Genomic DNA, 20,858 nt, shown 5'->3' with positions numbered 1-20,858 from the left:
TTCCTCAAGAGTCCTCACCAATGTCACACTACCCTTGTAAATATCCTGTACCACTCTTACATACTTCTCTGCCACTCCCGACTTCCTCATACAGTACCGCAACTCCTCTCTAGGCACCCTGTCATATGCTTTCTCTAAGTCCACAAAGACACAATGCAACTCCTTCTGACCTTCTCTGTATTTCTCCAGCAACACTCTCAAAGCAAATATTGCATCTGTAGTGCTCTTTCCTGGCATGAAACCATACTGCTGATCACTAATCATCACCTCCCTTCTTAACCTAGCTTCCACTGCTCTTTCCCATAACTTCAAGCTGTGACTGATCACTTTTATCCCTCTGTAGTTACTGCAACTCTGCACATCACCCTTATTCTTAAAGATAGGTACCAAAACACTTTTTCTCCACTCCCCAGGCATCCTCTGACTTTCCAAAATTTCATTAATCTATGTATATATGTATGTATATATATGTATGTATATATATAGATATATATATATATATATATATATATATATATATATATATATATGTATATATATATATATATTGTGTGTGTATATATATATATATATATATATATATATATATATGTGTATTATATGTATATATGTGTGTGTGTATATATATATATATATATATATATATATTATAAAATATGTATATATGTGTGTGTGTGTGTCTAATATATATATATATATATATATATATATATATATATATATATATGTATACCTCACAGTAGCATGTACTTTTGTATGCAGGCAAGACATACGAGTTAGCTGGAGACAGACTACTCCCTAATGTGATGAATACTTCAGCATGCAGAAGAGAAGGACATCTATGGTTATGGTAAAATTTTACACAACTATTCTTTTTCTATGGGTGTGTCTTTCGTACCTTGAGTTTATGGAAGGGGAGGAGTGGTAAAGTTGTGCTTTCATATAAACTGGGATTAACTGTAAAATGAAGAGAATGTGTCAAAAAAGGAAGACCACCAGAAGAACTGTACTGTGAAGGATATGGATAGTAACCAGTGCTTGCTTAGCTCTCTGTTATGGTCCTTGGATTATCGCAGAAGGAAGTAAGCTGAAAATAAGAGAATATGCCAGTATATAAAAGTTTGTATGGATATTTAGGAATTTATAAAATGGTAATGTGTTGAAAGTTACTTCTAGTTTTTAATAAATCACTAGTTTAAGTTATTGTTAAATTTGCTTTGCAGTGCTGTAAGGTAATTCTTATTAAGGTGTACAGATAAAGATAAGAAGGGGCTGGAGAATATGAAGAGGGGAATTAGATGAAAAATATTGAATGAAGCAGACCTTCGTTTGAATTGGAGATAGAAAAAAGGAAGGGAGGAAGAAGAGGAGGGATCAGACCTTAAACAGAAGTGTATCATTAGAGCATTCATGGTATTGGAGAGTAAATATACAGACAGTATATCAGTTGTAAACGAGGAATAAGAAGATTGCTGACAGAGTTGAAGTGGTGAATCAAGATGGCAGTGTGAAGGTGAATAGAAGTGAAATGGAGTGGGATATAGGGTTCCCTATTAGATGATCTAAGATACATTCTTTCGAATGCGTCTTGATCGAACTTGAAAGGGCGAAACGGCATGTAAGTGAATTCTTTCCCTGGGAAAAAAATTGCTTGGCCACCTTCGGTATTTTGCCGTTTTCTTCACTGTAGTGCGATCTCGGAGTTGGTATATTTAAGTAGGGGGTGTGGGGGGGGCACAGCCCCCCATGTCGCGGCTTTATGTAATGCTTTAAATTTTTTTTTCTTTTTTGGAACAGCGATTTTTTTCCCCTGGGAAAAAAATCACCGTTGTGAGTGTTCAGGATTGTAAGCTTTCCGTTTACATGGCATCGATAAATATAGATCCGGATATGGAATGTAGAAATTTACAGTAAACGTAACATGCAGTAAGAGAGCGTTAATACTTGGCAATATAAATAAGAGTGGAGAAGACGGTGAACATTTAAATAGTGTGAGGTAAACTAAGTCAGGTGTGAAAGGGAAATTCAGTAGAATACAGTACTAGAAAAGCGACAAAGAACTATCTCGACTACATCAGAGGGATATAAAAATGGAAAAAGTGGTAGAAACACAATAAAAACAAAAAAATTCATTATTGAAATGAAAGGTCAGAAACAGAAAAAGGCATCATGGAGGGCAGAAGTAACTAGGAGCTCAGATCAGGTGCCAGGAGAGAACTTTGTTCAACTTTGAAAAAGGAAGGGGGGGTGTTGGTTGTACAAAGTTGTATGTAGTTCAAGAAGCTGATTAAGGACTATAGAAATTTGTAGATGTTTGTAACAAAAAATAGAAAAAAAGAATATACAGTCCTACCAAGCAGAGAAAACAAGAAATAGGAAGAAAATGGAAGGAAAGGCTAAAGTAAAAGAGGGAGAAGAAAGCTTATGCATTTCATGCAGGAAGAAGTTAAAATTACTAATATGGAATGTAAATGGATTACAGGAGACAAACTTCAGAAGATACTGGACTATTTTAGGAGTGAAACGGCAATAGTAATGATGCAAAAAACATATTTCACCAAAAATGAACACAGCTGATCAGAAAGGAATTTGGAGAAGGATACTATTCTAGTACCATAGAAGGAATGAAAAGAAGGGTGATAACACTAATAAGGAATGCTACTACAAGTCCTGGAGACTAAAACCAATGACAGAGAAAGATATGATCTGATGTTGTCAGTCTTCATTGTATCCTTGACATATGGGTTTGATTCTGAGCATCGGAACCGACTTGGTCGTTACTACAGCCTGTGAGAACCAAAAACACTTTTGAGCTTAAGTCCTACCCAGAATGCTCCTTTCCAAATTACCTTGGCTCTTGTTTACCATTTCGTGTGACAGACGCATCGCCAGTAGCTCTCGATCCAAGTGATTTTTTCTCTTCTATTTTTAACTAAATTCCTGTTTTTATAGATTTTTCTTTCTTTCTTAATTCCTGTTGCTTTCCTTTGTAGCCTACACTTTTTCCAGTAGCTCCTCACCTATCTATGATTCTCTATAATACTTCAGTGTTTTTCTTTAACTACCATTGTTGGTAATTTCTTTTCCATACCTTCGGTACTCTTTTCTACCATTGTTGGTAGTTCCTTTTCTATACCTTTGGATCTTCTCTTCTATCATAGTTGATAGCCTATATCTTTGTTTCCCCTTCTTCTCTTTAAAAAAAAAAAAAAAAAATACGCTATATGTACACCTTTCCATCGCTTATTCTCCAAGTATATAGTGAGTGTGTGTTTTGTGCACTTTTTTTTCTTGGAATGCATCGTGTTTGATAAGGACAAAGACACTTCTGGTATTTAAGAAATGCCTCAAATGTGGATGAAAGCTGCCCATTTTTGATGGGCTGACTCTCTGTGTTTACTGCCTGGCCCAGTGCAGTTGCAGGAAGATTGTTCTATCTGCCATAGTTTGTCACCGGGCCCTGGTAGAAAGAAAGAACAAACTAATTTTGAAGGGAATTGATTAACTCTGCCTTTGAAGAGGCCATCTCTGGTCATTAGAAGAAAAGTAAAACTGATGTTTCTTCCCATTCCTCATCTTCTTCAAAAGATGACAATTCCATGAAAAGGAGTCTGTTGGTGCCAGCTTCTCCCATGGCTCCGATGACTGAGAGACTTAAAACTTCGGTTTCCTGTGCTAGTGCAGAACCTGTAAGGACCTTAAAGGATACTTTGGTACCAGTCTCCGTCACTGGTGCCAAAGTTGTCAGCACAGACCCAGGGCCAGACCACAAAGCGGATAGTCTCAATACCATCTGGTATTCAAGTACCGACATCTACGGCGCCAACAGAAAGTGCTGAATTTTCATTTCTAAATCGTAACTGATTTGATCCTGGCGAGATCTCCATTTCATGCATCAATTCCTACCCTGAGTTCTTCAGCTTTTTTGGATGCAGAAAACTGTCGAGGTCATGGCTACATGGTCAGATGTTGTTCGTGTTTCACTGTTGCAGTCCTCACATATGGGTTATCCGGCTCCCAGTAGCCCTCAGTCGGCCCGAATACCAGAGTCCTTGGTTTATGACGTCAGCTGCCACCGGTGGTAAAACTGATGTCAGTACGTCATGTATAAAGAGAGGCAGATGATGCCATTTCCTCAGTCTTTCTGTCGCGGAACCCGAAGCAGATGCAATTCGCCCTAGTGCCGGTCGGCCGTTTACCTTTGTTTCGCTTTCCAACTACCAAGTTGAAGACGCCTTCAGATAAGTACCCCGTTGGGGATCCTCTTTTCTTGCTTTAACGAATGTCAGATAAAGTTAATAACTGTCTTGCCTGTGGAAAACAGATTCAGCACCATGATTTCCATTCCTATTGTATAACTTGTTTGGGCCTTGAGCACGACATCCCTAACTGCGATCTCTGTGCTTTCTTTAACCCGTTTACCATTTGCTGTAGAGCTAAGATTTTGTATAAGCGTTTCGTAGTCTGGCCTAAGTTCCGTCGGTATGGCGTCTTCTGGTCTTCCGACTTCGGATATAGCTAGGAAACGCAAAGACAAGGACCACGACAGGCCTAGGGTTAAATCTACTGAAGATGCACTGGTGAAATTGGTCGTCAGCACAGCAGTAGTCAGTGAGGCGCTTTCGCAGCCCCTGCAGTCCACAGATTTTCAGCTGTAAGCCTCTGCCAAGACTTTTATGGAGTCCTCCATGCCGCTGGCTGCTATTTCATCTTCAGACCCTCCGTCTGTCGCTGCCTCAGATGGATCCGGCTTGTGACGCCGCCTCTTTTCTACATGAGACCAGATCAAGACCGACTTCCTTAATTCTGACTTCTGACTTCTGCAGTTGCTAGGCCTCCCCCAGTCCCTCTGGATTGCTAGTAAACCTTCCAGCTGCAAACCTACTCACAAGCAGGTGTCTGCCTCCCCTCCTGTACTACAGTCCCAGTTGGTAAAGATGGCTGGTGATTTTCTTTCCCTGATTAGGGGCTCTCATCCTCCCCCTTCAAAGAGGGCTAGGGAATTGTCTCCTGATGATGTTCTTCGTGTTTCAATGCTGCAGTCATTACATTCGGGGTTATCTGCTTGCAGGTAGCCCTCAGTCGGCCTGATTATCAAAGTCTTGGGTCCTCCGTCGGTTGCTGTCTCATCTTCCATGACGTCAGGTAGTCAGGGGTATAAAGCATACAACCAACGCCATTACATCAGTCTTTACTGCAGGTCGGTGCCCGAATCAGAAGCAGTTCGCAAGTGCCGATCGGCCAACTCCTGAAATTTTCTTTTTCGAGTTTCAGATCTGAAGTCTTTGAAAAAGCTAAGTATCCCATTGGGGATCCTTTTTCTTGCTTTAAACCGATGTCAGTAAAAGTTAAAAATTGTATTTCGTGTGGAAAGCAAATACCTCATAAAGATTTTCATTCGTACTGCATTCCTTGCTTAGGCCCAGACCACGACGTCCCTCACTGTCTGTTTTGTGCCTTATTCAGTCCTCGAACTATTCGTCATCAGTTCATTTTTGCATCAAACTATTTTGGTACTCTGTTCAGTTATCCAGAAATGGCTTCGGTAAGCCATCCGACTACCAACATTCTGAAAAAACAGACAGACCGCTTGGGTCCAAAGCTGCCGATGACGCTTTACGCTAGTCGCTAGTTTGCCGGTACTCAGTGAGGTGTTTTCGCAGCTCCTGATACCCACTACCTCAGATTCACAGGCCTCTACTGAGACCCATTCGGAGTCCGGTATGCTTCAAGTTGGTTCTTCGACTATGGAACCTGCGAATGTCTCTACCTTGGATGGGTCCAGAGCCGCTGTGCAGGCACCAGCTTCTGAGGGTCTATTCAGGCCTACTGACTTGCATATCAAACCGACGCCATCTTCTTCTTCAAGGCCTAAAACTGGATCCACGCATAGAAAACCGACGCCAAGACTGCTTGTCAGGCCCTTGCGTCTAAAAAACAAATGATAGGAATGGCTGAAGACCTTATTACTCTAATCAGGGCAAGCCACCCTTCTCCCTCTAAGAGACCTAGAAATGATTTTCCTTCAGATCAGGATTTTGAAGTTTCTTTTTCTTCCGATTACCAGGATTTGCCCTTATCTACCTATGAGGATTCTGATGCAGAGGACTCAATTCCTTCTGCTTCCCCTCCAGAAGATTTCTCTTTTGGTGAAACTTTGCATACTCTTAGGGAGCATTTCCGCTGGGAAAGCCAGGATTACTCTGACTCCAAAAAGAGGCTTAGGGAATTCTTACTCCTACCTCAACACAGGCCTTTAGCTAATCCCTCCTGTACTGGACATTGTAGATGATGCCTTCATGGAATCTAGTCTGGCCCCAGGCACTTTACCTCCAGCTCCCAGGAAACCTGACAGGTATTAGAGTACCTGACTCTCACAAGTTCCTCTCTAAGAATCCTGCTGCGGATCCAGAGACCATTTAACAGGGACCCAAAGGCATTAAGGTACTACTGCCACAAACCCTACCCCCTCTGATAGAGATTCCAGGGCCCTGGACAGATGGGGGTAAGAAGGTATACACTTCTGCTGCTTTGGCCATTCGGGCCTTAAACTGCCAGTTTCATATGTTTAAGTATCAGCAGCATATTATTGGATTACTTAAACAGAAAATGATGTTGATTCCTGACTCTGCTGAAAATAAAGAATTACAGGATTTAATGCATTCTGCTGAACAAGTTGGTAAACATACTTTGCAATGTGGTTTTGATTCCTTAGAGGCATCTTGCAGGGCTGCTGTCACTGGGTCTGTACTTAGAAGGCATGCTTGGCTTAAGGAGCAAACTTTGCCAGATGATAAAGCTAAATTACTGGATGTTCCCTTAAACCAAGACCGCCTGTTTGGCAACAAAGCAGAAGTACTACTTAAAAAGATGGAGGAAAAAGCTAAATCTATGCAAACTGTTAAAGATTTCCTGCAAGTACAGCCTCCCAGATTTTGTAGGCACTGGCCTTCTAAGAATTTGTCCTTTCCTGTCTCTTCCAGGCCTTCTCAGTACAAACCCAAGACCAGCAGACCACTCAGGCTTCAGTCTCAAGGTACTCACAGGACTAAGCAGTGGGGGGGGGCTCCTGCTTCCAAAGCTGGAAGTGGTAAGACACCCCACCTGTAGTAAACTGTCACAATCACTTAACCTTAAACCTTCCAAGCCCTGCTCTACTGACTGTTCCTTTAGGGGGAAAGATCGTCCTGCATGCAAAAAACTGGGAACTCATTACCCAAGACAAATGGATTTTAAATATAGTTTCCCAAGGATACAGATTCCACTTCCACTCCTTACCAACTCGAAACGGTTGGCCGGACCCACCCCCAGATCAGTGGGCAGAGGCTCAACAGCAGGTTCTCAATCTTCTAAGTATCAGAGGTATTCAACCTGTCCCAGAAGAGGAATGGGGACAATGTTTTTACCCCAAGACTTTTCCTGGTACCTAGAAAAGACAATTCCTGACGTCCTATCCTGGACCGGTCTATCCTAAACACCTTTTTGGTAATCCCAAAATTCAAAATGCTAACTATTCATCATCTGCTTCCCATGCTAGGCAAAAATGCCTGGTTGGCAACATTAGATTTAAAGGAAGCTTACCTGCACATCCCAATAAGGGAATCTTGCAGAAAATACCTATGCTTCAGAGCAGGCTACATGCACCATCAGTTCTCTGCACTGCCCTTTGGCTTATCTACTGTGCCCAGGGTATTCACTAAGTGCCTAGCTCCAGTCATTGCATTCTGCAGGCAAATAAATATTCAAATATACCCATACCTGGACGATTGTCTAATTCAGACAGAAAGCCAGGACATACTATTAAATCATCGGGCATTTGTAAAGAAACTGCTAACCTCACTGGAGTACACCATAAACAAAAATAAATCTCACCTAGTACCCTGCCAACAAATTGTATTCGTGGGTGCCAGCTTGAATACAACTTCCCAAATGGCCTACCTCATGCCAGAGAAACAAGTTTATTTCACAGCATACTTCACATTACTGGCCACAAAGCCCCAGCTTATCTGCAAGGAAAATACTGCAAGCCCTGGGGTTCATGACCTCTTGCATTCTACTAATTCCATATGCAAGACTGCATATGAGAAAACTACAATGGTATCTAAAAAGCCTATGGTGTCAACATTCTCAGGACCTGGAATCAATGATTTCCATGATTCCTTGTATAAAGACAGAGTTCCTTAGGTGGGCAGAGGCCTGCCACCACAACAAGGGACTGCCATTCACTGTACCCCCTGCCGCCCAAACCCTAACAGAAGACACATCAGACTATGCATGGGGGCTTACTTGGCAGGGCAGTGCATTCAGGGCAAATAGAACTCGAGCCAAATGCACCTGCATAGCAATCAAAAAGAAATGTTAGCTGTACAGAATTCTCTGACAGCCTTCAAGGACCCGATTCTTCCTAGACAATTATTGGTAAAGACAGACAACACCTCTGTTATGTGGTACATAAACAAGCAGGGGGGAAACCACTCATACCCTCTTTGCAGACTATCCATGGCTCTGTGGAACACAGCCTTGAGCTACCAAGTGCACCTACAAGCTCATTTCCTGCCAGGCAAGCTAAATGCACTGGCAGATGACCTAAGCAGAAATCTCATGGACCCACACAAGTGGAAACTGAAGCCAAAGATATTCAACATTCTGTGAAGCAAATGGGGGAGCCCAGAGGTGGACCTGTTTGCCTCCCCTCAGAACTAACAATTGGACAAATTCTGCACAAGGACTTCCCAGAAACAAGCTTGGAAAGTGGATGTCTTGTCCTTTACCTGGGAAAGCTTCTCAGTTTATGCCTTTCCCCCCTCTGCCTCTCCTCTCAAAAGTTTTACTAAAGATCAAACAGGACAAACCAAGGACAATACTCATTACACCAGACTGGCCACACCAACACTGGTACACCCCTCTTGCACAGTATGTCACTACTGGAACCATGGCACCTGCTACAGACTCCTTCCTTACTGTCCCAGCAGAAGGGCCAGATTCTGCACCCCCATCTTCAAACCCTGAATCTGGCAGCCTGGCTAATTACCTGAGTTCTCCTATGCCATCCCTCAGCAAACAAGTGCTGGATGTCATACTGGAGGCAAGGAGGCCTAGTACTAAAAAATCCTATGCTGAAAAGTGGAAAAGATTCTGTTCCTAGATCCCAACTCAGGGGATAGGCACAACAGTGCCCAATTTACCACATATTCTTCAATACTTAACAGAGATGCTTCACAAGGGTCTTTCCTTCTCTTCCATTAAAATTCATGCTTCAGCCATTTCAGGACTTTATAATACTAAGCCTCCCCTCTTCTCTCACCCCCTACTGAAACAATTCCTCAGAGGGGCCAAAAATATAAGACCACCCAGGAGAGCTCCTGCCTGGGACCTTAAATTTGTATTGGAAAAACTCACTCTACCTCCTTTTGAGCCAGCTGCAACTGCGGAGTTGAAATTCCTTTCTTGGAAAACAGCCTCCCTTCTAGCCATCACTACATCAAGAAGGGTGTCTGAATTACAGGGCCTCATGGCAGTGGAGCCTTTCATCATATTTCATGCAGACAGGGTGTCCCGTGTCCCTCAGGACCAATCCTTCCTTTATGCCCAAGGTGGTATCCAGTGTGGCCCTTAATCAGTCCATTCATTTGCCAACCTTCTTTTCTAATCCACAGAACAAACGGGAATGAATACTGCACTCCTTGGACGTGCACAGACAACTTAGATTTTACTTGGACATGACCAACCCTCAGGAAATCTGAACAGCTGCTAGTTATCTTTGCTGCAGGGGCAGAGGGGAAGGCCATTTCAAAGCAAACCATTTCTAAGTGGATAGGCCATTGCATTCTTTTCTACTATAAGCACCATGGAAAACCTACCCTACATGGGATAAGACCCCATTCCTCCAGGGCTGCATCTACTTCTACAGCCTTTCTCAGAGGTGTTCCTACCAGGGACATCCTAGAAGCTGCTACCTGGAGTTCTTGCCATTTTTTTCCTAAATCCAGAGCTGGTTTTGCCACTGCAGTCTTGCAGGGCCTAATAGCTAGTCCTAATGCTCAGTAACTGCCTCCTCCCTTACTTAGCTTTGAGAATCTACCCAAATGTAATGACTGCAACAGTGAAACACGAAGAACATAGTACAGTTGTGTACACTTACCATAAATGTAGATGTTCAAGTGTATTCACTGTTGCAGTCCTGGTTACCCTCCCTCCAGCCCCCTGACTTCTATTGGCTGAACCTCTCTTCTTGTTTACTATACTTAAGCTTTCTGGTGTATTTGCTTTTTGTTGGAGGTATAACCTTGTATTTAATTGCTTCCCATTATGGGGGCACCTGACATCTGGGGCAAGAAAAACTGATGTAATGGCATCGGCTGCATGCTTTATACCACTGACTACCTGACGTCATGGAAGATGAGACAGCAACTGACGCAGGACTCAAGACTTTGATAATCAGGCTGACTGAGGGCTACCTGCAAGCAGATAACCCCAAATGTAATGACTGCATCCGTGAATACACACGAACATCTACATTTATGGTAATTGTACACAACTATACTTTTTGTCTGTCTCAAATTCTGAGATTTCCAGTATGTCTGCTGGTGAAGAAGGAAATTCTCAACTTTTTTCTGGCTTAGAGGATTCTGATGCTGAGGACTGTATCCCCTTCTGCCTCCCATCCAGAAGATTTTTCCTTTGTGGATACTTTGAATACTCTTTGGGAGCATTTTAAATGGGAATGTCAGGATTTTCCACAGTCTAAGAAAAGAATCAGGGAATTTCTACATTTACCACAACATAAGCCTCTGGCTGTACCTCCAGTTTTGGAAGTTGTGGATAATGTTTTCATGGAAAATTCTTTAACTCCTAATTCTGTTCCTCCTGCCCCCAGAAAACCAGATAGGTATTACAGGGTTCCTGATTCTCATCAATTGCTTTTTTAAAAAACCCTTCTGCTGATCCAGAAATTTTCTCAAGGCCCCCAAGGGTGTTAAGGCTACTATTGCTAACAACCCTTTGCCTTCTGATGAGGAATCTAGGGCCTTGAACAGGTGGGGTAAAAAGTGTATACCTCTGCAACTCTTGCCATTAGATCCGTGAACTGTCTTTCACATGCTTAAGTATCAGCAGCTTACTCTGGAGGCTGTTAAAGCTAAACTTGGAGGTATTCCTTCCATGATGGTGAACAAATATTTAGAAGACTTACTGAATTCTGCCACTTTAGTTAATTAGCATTCACTTCATTGTGGTGTTGACACTTTGGAGGCTTCCTGCAGAGCAGCAGCCACTGGTTCCGTAATTAGAAGGCATGCTTGGCTCAGGGAGCATCCTCTTTCTGAACCAGTTAAATCTAATTTGCTGGATTTTCTTTTGCACAAGGACAACCTCTTTGGTAATAAGGCTGAGGTACTAAAGAAGTTGGAGGATAAGGCAAAATCTATGCAAGCTGTAAAAGATTTCCTTCAGGTTCAGCCTCCTCATTTTAGTAGGCATTATCCTTCCAAGAATTGGTCTTTCCCTGATCCTGGCAAGCAGGGTCACTCTAGACCTAGGGGTTTCAGATCTTCCAGAGGGTAGGCTTCTATGGCATTCTTCTTCTCCTCATTCGGGGAGTTCTAAGCCAGCTTCCCAAAGCAAACATTCTCAATGACTCCGGCCTTCTTGTGCCTACCTCTGCAGACCCTGGGTTTCCTTTGGGGGAGAGGTTAGCCAGGTTCGCAGAGGTATGGTCTACCATCACAGACGATAAATGGGTGCTCAGTATAGTAAACTAAGGTTACCCGTTTTACTTTCACACCTTCCCTGTTTTACAAGGATACCCAGACATACCCAGAACTCTTAGGGCAGAAGTACAAACTCAAATTTCTTCTCTGCTGACTATGGGGGCTATAGAGCCAGTTCCTGCAAATCAGGCAAGCCTAGGTTTTTATTCAAGGCTTTTTCTGGTACCCAAGAAAGGGGGCATCTGGCGCCTTAGTCTGGATCTGTCCATTCTAAACATTTTTTTGTTGATTCCCAAATTCAAGATGCTCACCCTTCAATGATTACTACCAATGCAGGGCAAGGATTCATGGCTGGTAACTTTGGATCTCAAGGAGGCTTATCTGCACATCCCCATAAGGGAAAGTGTTCCTTTGCTGCAGGGCTGGGGAGCAACACTTTCAATTCTCTGCATTGCCCTTTGGCTTATCTACTGCTCCCTGAGTTTTTACGAAGTGCCTGGCACCAGCCATTGCTTTTTGCAGGCAGAGAAACATTCAAATTTATCCTTACCTGGCTGACTGTCTCATTCAAGCAAACTCCTCAGAACAACTAGAAAAGGATTTGGATTTCATGGAGAACATTCTCACCTCTTTGGGTTGCACTCTCAACGAAAAGAAGTCAAAGTTGTTTCCTTCAAGGGAGATTTTCTCCTAGGAGCGAGTCTGAATACAGCCACCCAGATGATATTCCTCCCTCAACAGAAGCAAGAAGATCTTTCCGCTTACTTCATGAACTTTGCAAACATGACCCAGCTCTCTCTGCAAGGCAATTCCTGCAAGCACTGGATTTCATGGCTTCATGTATTTTGATGATGCCATATGCAAGGCTGCATATGAAAAACTTCAGTGATACCTCAAGAATCTTTGGTGTCATCACACACAAGACCTAGACTTGATTCTTCCTGATTCCCTGTTTACAAGTGGAGTTCCTCTGTTGGTCGACTGTCTGTTCTCAGAACAAGGGTCTGCCGTTCCACCTGCCAGCCAGACTGTCACCACAGACGCCTCAGATGTTGCATGGGGGGGGGCTCATCTGGAGGACAGGGGGCATACAGGGGATTTGGAGCACCCAGCAGATTCATCTGCACATAAACTTAAAAGAATTGATAGCAGTGCAGCAGGCCTTACTGGCTTTCAAGGACCTACTTTACCTTGGGACTCTGCTGATCAGGACAGACAATACCACAGTCAATGTGGTACATCATCAAGCAGGGGGGGACTCTCTCTTACCCCTTGTGCAGATAAAGCATAAGACTATGGTCCATAGCAGCATCCATGGGCTTGCATCTAATAGCGCAGTATCTTCCAGGGAGGCTGAACTCCTTGGCGGATCATTTGAGCAGACATGTTCTGGATCTTCGAGTGGCAACTGAACAGGGACATTTTCCATCTCATCACTCATCGTTGGGGCAACCCCACAAGTGGATCTTTTCTCCTCTCACACCAGTCATGTCCTTCCAACCTTCTGCACCAGGGAGTTTCACAACAAAGCTTGGAGGGTGGATGCGTTGTCCTTCCCATGAACACATCTTTCAGTTTATGCATTCCCTCCTCTGCCTTTTCTTCCCAGAGTGCTGCTAAAGATAAGGGATGAAAAACCAAAGGCTATTCTGATAACTCCAGATTGGTCCCGGCAGCATTGGTATCCCCTCCTTCACAGCCTTTCCCCAGGCTCAGCCTTGGCATCTTCCCCTGGTACCAGATCTGTTGGTTCGAGGGGGGGGTTCCTTTTACCCTCATCTTCAAACTCTGCATTTAACTGCCTGGCTAATACTTTAAATCTTTCCCAACAGGTTGTTGAAGTTCTTCATGAGGCCAGGAGGCCTAGCACAAGAAAATCCTATGCAGATAAATGGAAGACATTTTGCTCTTGGATGCTAGCTAAAGGAGAAGACTCTTCTCATCCTTCTCTTTCACTCATTCTTGACTACCTGGCAGGATTGCTTAATGGTGGACTTTCCTTTTCTTCAATCAAAATTCACACTTCAGCAATTTCGGCTCATTGTTCTTTTGAGCAACCCATTTTTTCTCACCACTTGATGAAGCAGTTCCTGAGGGGAGCTAGTAATCATAGACCTCCCAGAAGAGCTCCTACTCCTACTTGGGATCTTAATTTTGTCCTGGAAAAACTTACTCTGCCTCCCTTTGTACCAGCTGCCTCTGAAGATTTAAAGTTTCTATCCTGGAAGACTGCTTTCCTTTTAGATATTACTTCAGCTAGAAGGGTATCTGAGCTGCAAGCCTTAATGGCAGTAGAACCTTTCATTATTTTTCATTCAGATCGGGTTTCTCTGAGAACCAATCCCTCCTTTATGCCTAAGGTGGTTTCAAGTTTAACCCTTAACCAGTCTATTCACCTGCCTACATTTTTCAATAATCCCCAAAATAAAGCGGAAAGGAATCTGCACACTCTTGATGTGCATAGACAGCTGAGATTTTACTTAGGACTAAATCCTTTCGAAAATCTGAACAGTTATTGGTTAGTTTTGCTCCTGGGGCTCAGGGTAAAGCTATTTCAGAACAAACCATCTCCATATGGATTGTTCATTGTATTCACTTTTGTTACTTGCAGCATGGGAAGGTTCCCCCTCAGGGTATTAGGACCTATTCTACTAGAGCAGCCTCTACCTCTGCAACCTTTCTGAGAGGTGTGCCTACTAAGGACATTCTAGAAGCAGCTACTTGGTCTTCTGTCCATACTTTCACAAACCTTTACAATCTACCTTTCTTTTCTAAATCCAGGGCTGGTTTTGCCTCTGCCGTTTTGCAGGGCCTCCTTACCAACCCTTAATCTGTGATCCTTCCTCCCTCCCTGCTTTGTCTTCTTACTGGGCTTTGGGAATCAACACATATGGGAGGACTGCAACAGTGAAACACGAAGAACATAGTACAGTTGTGTACACTTACCATAAATGTAGATGTTTGAGTGTATTCACGGTTGCAGTCCTGGTTTCTCACCCTCCATACCCCTTTTCCTTAGGCACAGGCTATAGATTTTTATTTTTGGTATGACGTGTCCAGGGTGCTACCATTCCTGGGTTAGCCTTCTTTTGGGGGCTCTTTGACAGTTAAGGCAAGAAAAACTGAGGAAATGGCATTGGCTTCCTCCCTTTATACCTGACGTACTGACATCAGTTTTACAACCGGCGGCAGCCAACATCATATACCAAGGACTCTGGTATTCAGACAGACTGAGGGCTACAAGGAGCCAGATAACCCATATGTGAGGACTGCAACAGTGAATACACTCGAACATCTACATTTATTGTAAGTGTACACAACTGTACTTTCTGAGGGGCAAGACTCCACTCCATTTTTTTCGGAGCCATCTCTGCACTTTGGTGCTTTGCCACATTAGCTTGATTCTGGCTTCGTCTTCAGGGGCTGCCTCTTTGGAGCGGGGGAGACCATGGTTCCGAGGCAGTCCTTCTCGGTTCTGGGCTCTCTTTTCTCTTCAGGGGGACCAGCTTTCCCGGCCATGGAGAGGGCTCTGTCCTCTCTGGGCATTCATTCGGCTCCATAGCTGTCAGAGCAGTTTTCTGGTCATTCCTCTCATTCAGAGACTACCAACCCCAACACTGGGACAGCAAGCACTGAAACTAACAGGAGTCACCTACTCAGGTTTTATTGTCCTCTGACAACTCTCCAGATCGTCCCACTGAAGAGGTTCCTCAGAAGAGGAAGTGTAAGAGGGAAGCACCTAGATTTCCCAGAGAAATCCATTACAGAAGACACTGATTACAATGAAGGAGAGGGTTCACCATGGTCAACCCCAGATGATGTATCATTTGGAGGCATCCTTGAGATCCTTAAGCAGAGGGGTGGCTAGACATCCCAACAGCCCTCCCTGGAGGAATTAGTGTACCTGCAAGCTTTCGGTGCTCGACCATCTAACTCTTGAGCTCATCAGTGGCAGGAGTTACCCAAGTCGATCTTGCAGCTGGCGTGGAAGGCTTCTGACACCATAGAACCCATCCACAAGAGACCAGAGAAAATTTTAACTGCTCCTGACTATCATCAGTTTTGGGCAGACTGGCGGTAGATTCCATGGTGGTAACGGCAACCACAAAAAAGGAACTGGCAGAGGAAACTTTCATCCTCCTAATAGAGTGTCTTGGGCAATGGATAGGTTTGGCAAGTGGGTTTACACTTCATCGACATTTGCATTACAGTACTTGAACTTTATGGCACACTTCACCAGACTTCAAAGAGATCTGATTAAAGAGTTATCAGATACCCTGGTAGGAGCCATATCTGATGAAGTCCAAGATAATGTTGCTTCTCAGTTGGGCATCCTAGAGTCTATTTCAAATTTGTCCATAAGGCTCATAGCACATGCAGCTGAAGGGATGACTAGAGCAGCAGGATCAGACATAGACATAGAGAGAATGCCTGGATGTGCTTGTGCAAATTTGCGGTGCCATTGAAGCCTTCATTCGTCTATGCCCCCTTTAACGGATTGTCCCTTTTTGCCCCTAAAGTTCAAGAAACTTTGTCCAGGTGTGAAAAGGATGGAAAGACCCTTTCTGCAGTGGGGCGTATGTTTTTCTACTCCTTAATGGTCCTATTCTAGGAACCAGAGGAGCGGGAAAATGTGGTTTAAAAAATACTCATTGTAGTCCATGTCTTCTGTGATGGGTTCCTCTGTGGAATGTAGGTGTTTTCTCTGACGCTTCCTCTTCTGTGGATCCTCTTCAGTTGGACAATCTGGAGAGTTCTCAGAAGACAGTAAAACCTGAAGTTTCCAGGACAGATGTGGTAGTGGCTCCCTCAGGGACGGGGGGGGGTTAATGGAAGACGCTGTCCACGTGCCAGAGGTGGCCTGCAGAGTCAGGGTTCCAGGGGCACCTTTCCTCAGAAACCATACAAGTGCCCCTGAAAGGAGACCTGATTGCTTTCCTCTGGAAGCAGTCGGGGGGGGGGGGGGGTTATCCTTATACCAACATACCTGGCTTCAGCTAACTTTGGATGTTTGGGTGCAGAGGATGCATTCTACCCACCCCCCCACCCCCCCACATCTCCAACAAATTTCTAATGTTCCACCCAGTAAGAGGGAGCCAGCAGTACTAGAAATTCAAAAACTGGTAGAAAAAAGGTCATTCAAAAGGTCCCACCAGACCAGATAGAATCCGTAATTACTCAAGATTCTTATTAATGCCAAAAAAGACAGGAGACTGGAGGCCAGTTTTGGATACAAGTATTTTGAACAAGTCCGTTTGACAGATGAAATTTTGGATGGTCACGTTCAGTCTATTCTCCTGTTTCTAGGGAAAGACAATTGGATGTGTTCTGTAGATCTCCCGGATGCGTATTGCCATATAAAAGTGGACAACTACTCCAGGGGATTTCTCCGCTTCCAGCCAGAAGCCAGTCATTGTTCAGAGCTGTGCCCTTTGGCCTCACCACAGCCCCCAGGGTGTTCACCAAATGCATGGCAGTAGTAGCAGCTCACTTGAGACTGCACAGATTCTGGGTATTTCTGTACTTAGACTACTGGCTTATTACCACTCCCATCAATCATCTTCTATTACAATCAAGAGACTACATCCTCAAGACCTGCACCAACCTAGGGATCACTGAAAATTACAACAGACTCCTACCCAAACTTTAGAGTTCATAGGAGTGGTACTAAATACCAGTTCTTGCATAGCTTCCCTCCCTTATCTAAGATTGCAGAAGATCAGGGCCCAAGTGAAGAGAATTGTCAGAAGCAAGAGAGTAACCACACAACTAGTCTTACAAGCTTTAGGGTCACTGGCAGCCATCATGTTAGTTCGCTTAGCAAGATTTCACATGAGAATTCTTAAGTGTCTTTTTGCATCCCAGTGCTCCATACTGCATCATCCAGTGTCAGTTCAGATGTGGATTAACAACCGTTGCAAGAAAGACCTAGCTTGATGGATTCATTCAGATGAAATTCTTTTAGGCCATCCCTTTGCCTTTCTCAACCTCAAGCCATAGTGACCACGGACACCTCCCAGATGAAGTGGGGGACATTGTCTGTGCAAGACTGTCAAAAGCACTTTGACCCTCTTAGAGGCCAACTTGCATATTAGTGTCCTGGAGCTGAGGGCAGTGATTTTAATGTTACAGGCCTTTCAAACTGCTGTCCCCTAAGGAACGATTGCAGTTCAAACAAGACAGTATGTCGGTAGTTTGGAAAAGCAACAAGCAGGGGGAACCAAGTCTTACCCCCTTTGTCGAGAAACTCTCAGTGTTTGGCAGCAGGAATTCTCTTCCAACAGCTTTCTGATAGCAACGCATATTCTGGGGAGTTCCAGTGTGATAGCAGGCAAACTGAGCAGATGCATTCTTCTGCTTCACGAGTGGTGTCTCAAGCCCAAAGTGGTGGAAAAGATTTTCGATGAGGCCAACTTTGCTGTGATCTGTTTGCATTATACTGGAACAACAAGTGCAGCAGATACTTTGCCCAGTTCCCCCCCCTCCTAGGGAGTCGCCGAGAGATGCTGACCTGCAAAATTGGCCCTCCAGACTTCTGTATGCCTTTCCCCCCAGTTCTATTAATTCCTCAAGTTCTAAAGAAGGCAATCAGGTTAAAAGGCAAGGTAATTCTCATTGTTCCCTTCTGGCCTCAACAGATTTGGTTCCCCTTCCTTTGGCCTTATCTGATTCAGCGACTGTGGACTCTGGACCCAGAGCCAAATCTCCTATCCTATCCAGAGGGATTAGTTCGCCCGAACCTTCAAAACCTCAAGCACACTGCTTGTTTTTTTTCCATTTCCATTGATCACCAGGCATAATAAACTTTCCTGGCCAAGTTCATAGGATTATTTTAGCTTCCCATAAACCTTCCACCAAGAAACTCTATAAAAGCAAATGGAAAACATTCTTTTGCTGGGCTCGTGATAATAACGTTGACCCCCTTCTCTGCTCCTATAGTGTCTTGGCATTTTTAACTTTGCTTTTTGAAGCAGGGGCATCTTCATCTACTATCAAACTGCAGCTAGCAGCTATTTCAAATTTTCATAATGGGTCTGAAGAATATTCATTAATTTTGCGTAAACTTTGCAAAGCATTTTTAAAAGGGACTTTAATGTTAAAACCTCTTTATAAGGAACCATCTGCACCTTGGGACCTAAACTTGGTGTTACAATCAATAATGCATTCCCCCTTTGAGCCTGCTGCCAATTCTGATTTAAAGTTCTGGGGCGGCACATTCTGCTAGAGTTGTGGCTGCTTCTTTAGTTTTTCATTCTAAGGCTTCCTTGGACGATAATTGTGCAGCAGCAACACAGACTACTCTGCATACATTTATTAATCATTACAAATTTGGTCTCTAGGGGAAGAGCGTCATTTGGTTCTGTGGTGCTCAGGAATATTCTTCCCTGGGTCCTGCCAAGATCTAAGGTAGCTGGGGACTCTGTCCCATATGTCAAGGATAAAATGAAGGTTGACAACATCAGATAAAGAGGTTATGTACTTACCATAACTTCCCATCTGTGTTGTCCATTTTCATTTATCCTGGACTCCCCACCCCCCTTCAAATCAGGATTTTGGTGGAATGAATAATGGTCCTAGTTATACATTCTTTCATATCCAGCACCAGAAACGGTCTCTATAAAGGTTTTTTAGGATTATGCTTAGTGACCTTTTTCTGTCTGCAAACTCAGTCTGAGGTAATTTGGAAAGGAGCATTCTGCGTAGGACTTAAGCTCGAGAGTTTTTTGGTTCTCGCTGGCTTTAATAACAGCAGAGTCAGTTCCGATGCTCAGAACCGAATCCATATGTCAAGGATAAATGAAGATGGGCAACACAGATGGAACATTATGGTAAGTGCATAACTTCTTTTTTTAATAAGAGGATACTGGAAAAAGGGTAACAGGAAACATTTTTATCCCACTCAAAGAAAGAATAGGAGAGTTAAGACTGACAGTTGCAATAGCAGTAGATTTTATGTAAGGGATAGGAGTGACAGATGATGATTGGAATTTAATTGCTGCTAGAGAAGACATAAGTGGAAAACACACACAGGCCAAGGCAGAGAGAAAATGGTGAATTTTGTGGAATTTAATGAAACTGTATGGGCTGAAAGATGTAAAAGGAGATGCGCAGGGAAATGTAAGTTATGTGTATATATTGAGGCAGTGTAGAGCTCAGTCTAAGCTAGGCAAGTTTTGTATAACAAAAGAACATGAATATTTTAAATGAAGAGATATACTATATTAGGGAATGGGATAATATAAAACAAGAACTAAGACATCTAATACAGAAGTGGGACAAGAAAGAATGGGAAAGGATCAGAGTACTTGGAAGTAAATAGACTTGAGTAAATAAAAGAAAAAAAAAAAAGTGAATTGGGAGTAAGTGAACAGGAAGAATTAGTGACTAGCCGAAAGAAGAAGGAAATAGAAAGCACATCTAGAGAGGAGTTTAGTTAGAAAAATAAAAAAACACTACGAGAGCACAAGTATGTTATTTTCCCGAAAAAATAAAAGATGGCAGAAAAATTAAGACAACAGAGAAGTGAAAGAAGTATATTACGATTACAAAATAATAAGTTGGGCGGCATAGTGATAGATTCCATGAAATTGAAGTATTTAGGGAATATTATCAAAAATTGTGCAAGCAACAAAGAGGCAGGCAATTTAGATACAAGTGGTAGGAGATTTCCTTTAGGAACTAAATATACTTAAATTGCTTGAACGAGAGTAGAGTCTTTTTGAGCAACAAAGAGAGGTAATTGGAAGCAAAAGGTAGCTGTCCTAGAGAGACTAAATACTCTCATTCAGACAGTTCAGGTATAAAGAGTCAATACAGCGTATAATGGTGGAAGAAATTGAGAGCCAGCTTTGAATAACAAGTCGGTCTTAAAACCCTGGAGGTGAGACATTCCCAGTAGAGTTTTGCAAAAAGTATAAAGAAAGTGGTATACCAAAATGGCACAAGATGATTAGTAAGATTTTAGAACAAAGTGCTGAAGTCCTGGAAGGAGGCTGTAATTACAGTAGTTCCAAAGGAAGGTAAAGATCGGAGTAATCCCAGTTTATATCATCCTATTTCAGTTTTGAATCATGACAAAGCATAAAAAATAGCAGTGTTAGTAAAAAGGCTTTCAAATATACTTCCAGCCTTGATAGGGCCAACCTTTGT

The 20,858-nt window shown here is 43.1% G+C and overlaps 1 protein-coding gene across 1 annotated transcript in view; it reads left to right on the top strand.

Annotated features, from left to right (window-relative positions):
- TTC3 (tetratricopeptide repeat domain 3) overlaps positions 1-20,858 on the top strand; it is a gene marked incomplete in the record, with an annotated part of 2,769,029 nt that overhangs the window by 1,471,011 nt on the left and 1,277,160 nt on the right.

Source organism: Protopterus annectens, chromosome 5.part0 (genome assembly GCF_019279795.1).
Source record: "Protopterus annectens isolate FY-2018-M chromosome 5.part0, PAN1.0, whole genome shotgun sequence".
Taxonomy (NCBI): Eukaryota; Metazoa; Chordata; order Ceratodontiformes; family Protopteridae; genus Protopterus; species Protopterus annectens.
The sequence above is the reverse complement of the archived record's forward strand: the minus strand, read 5'-3'. Positions and strand labels throughout refer to the sequence as shown.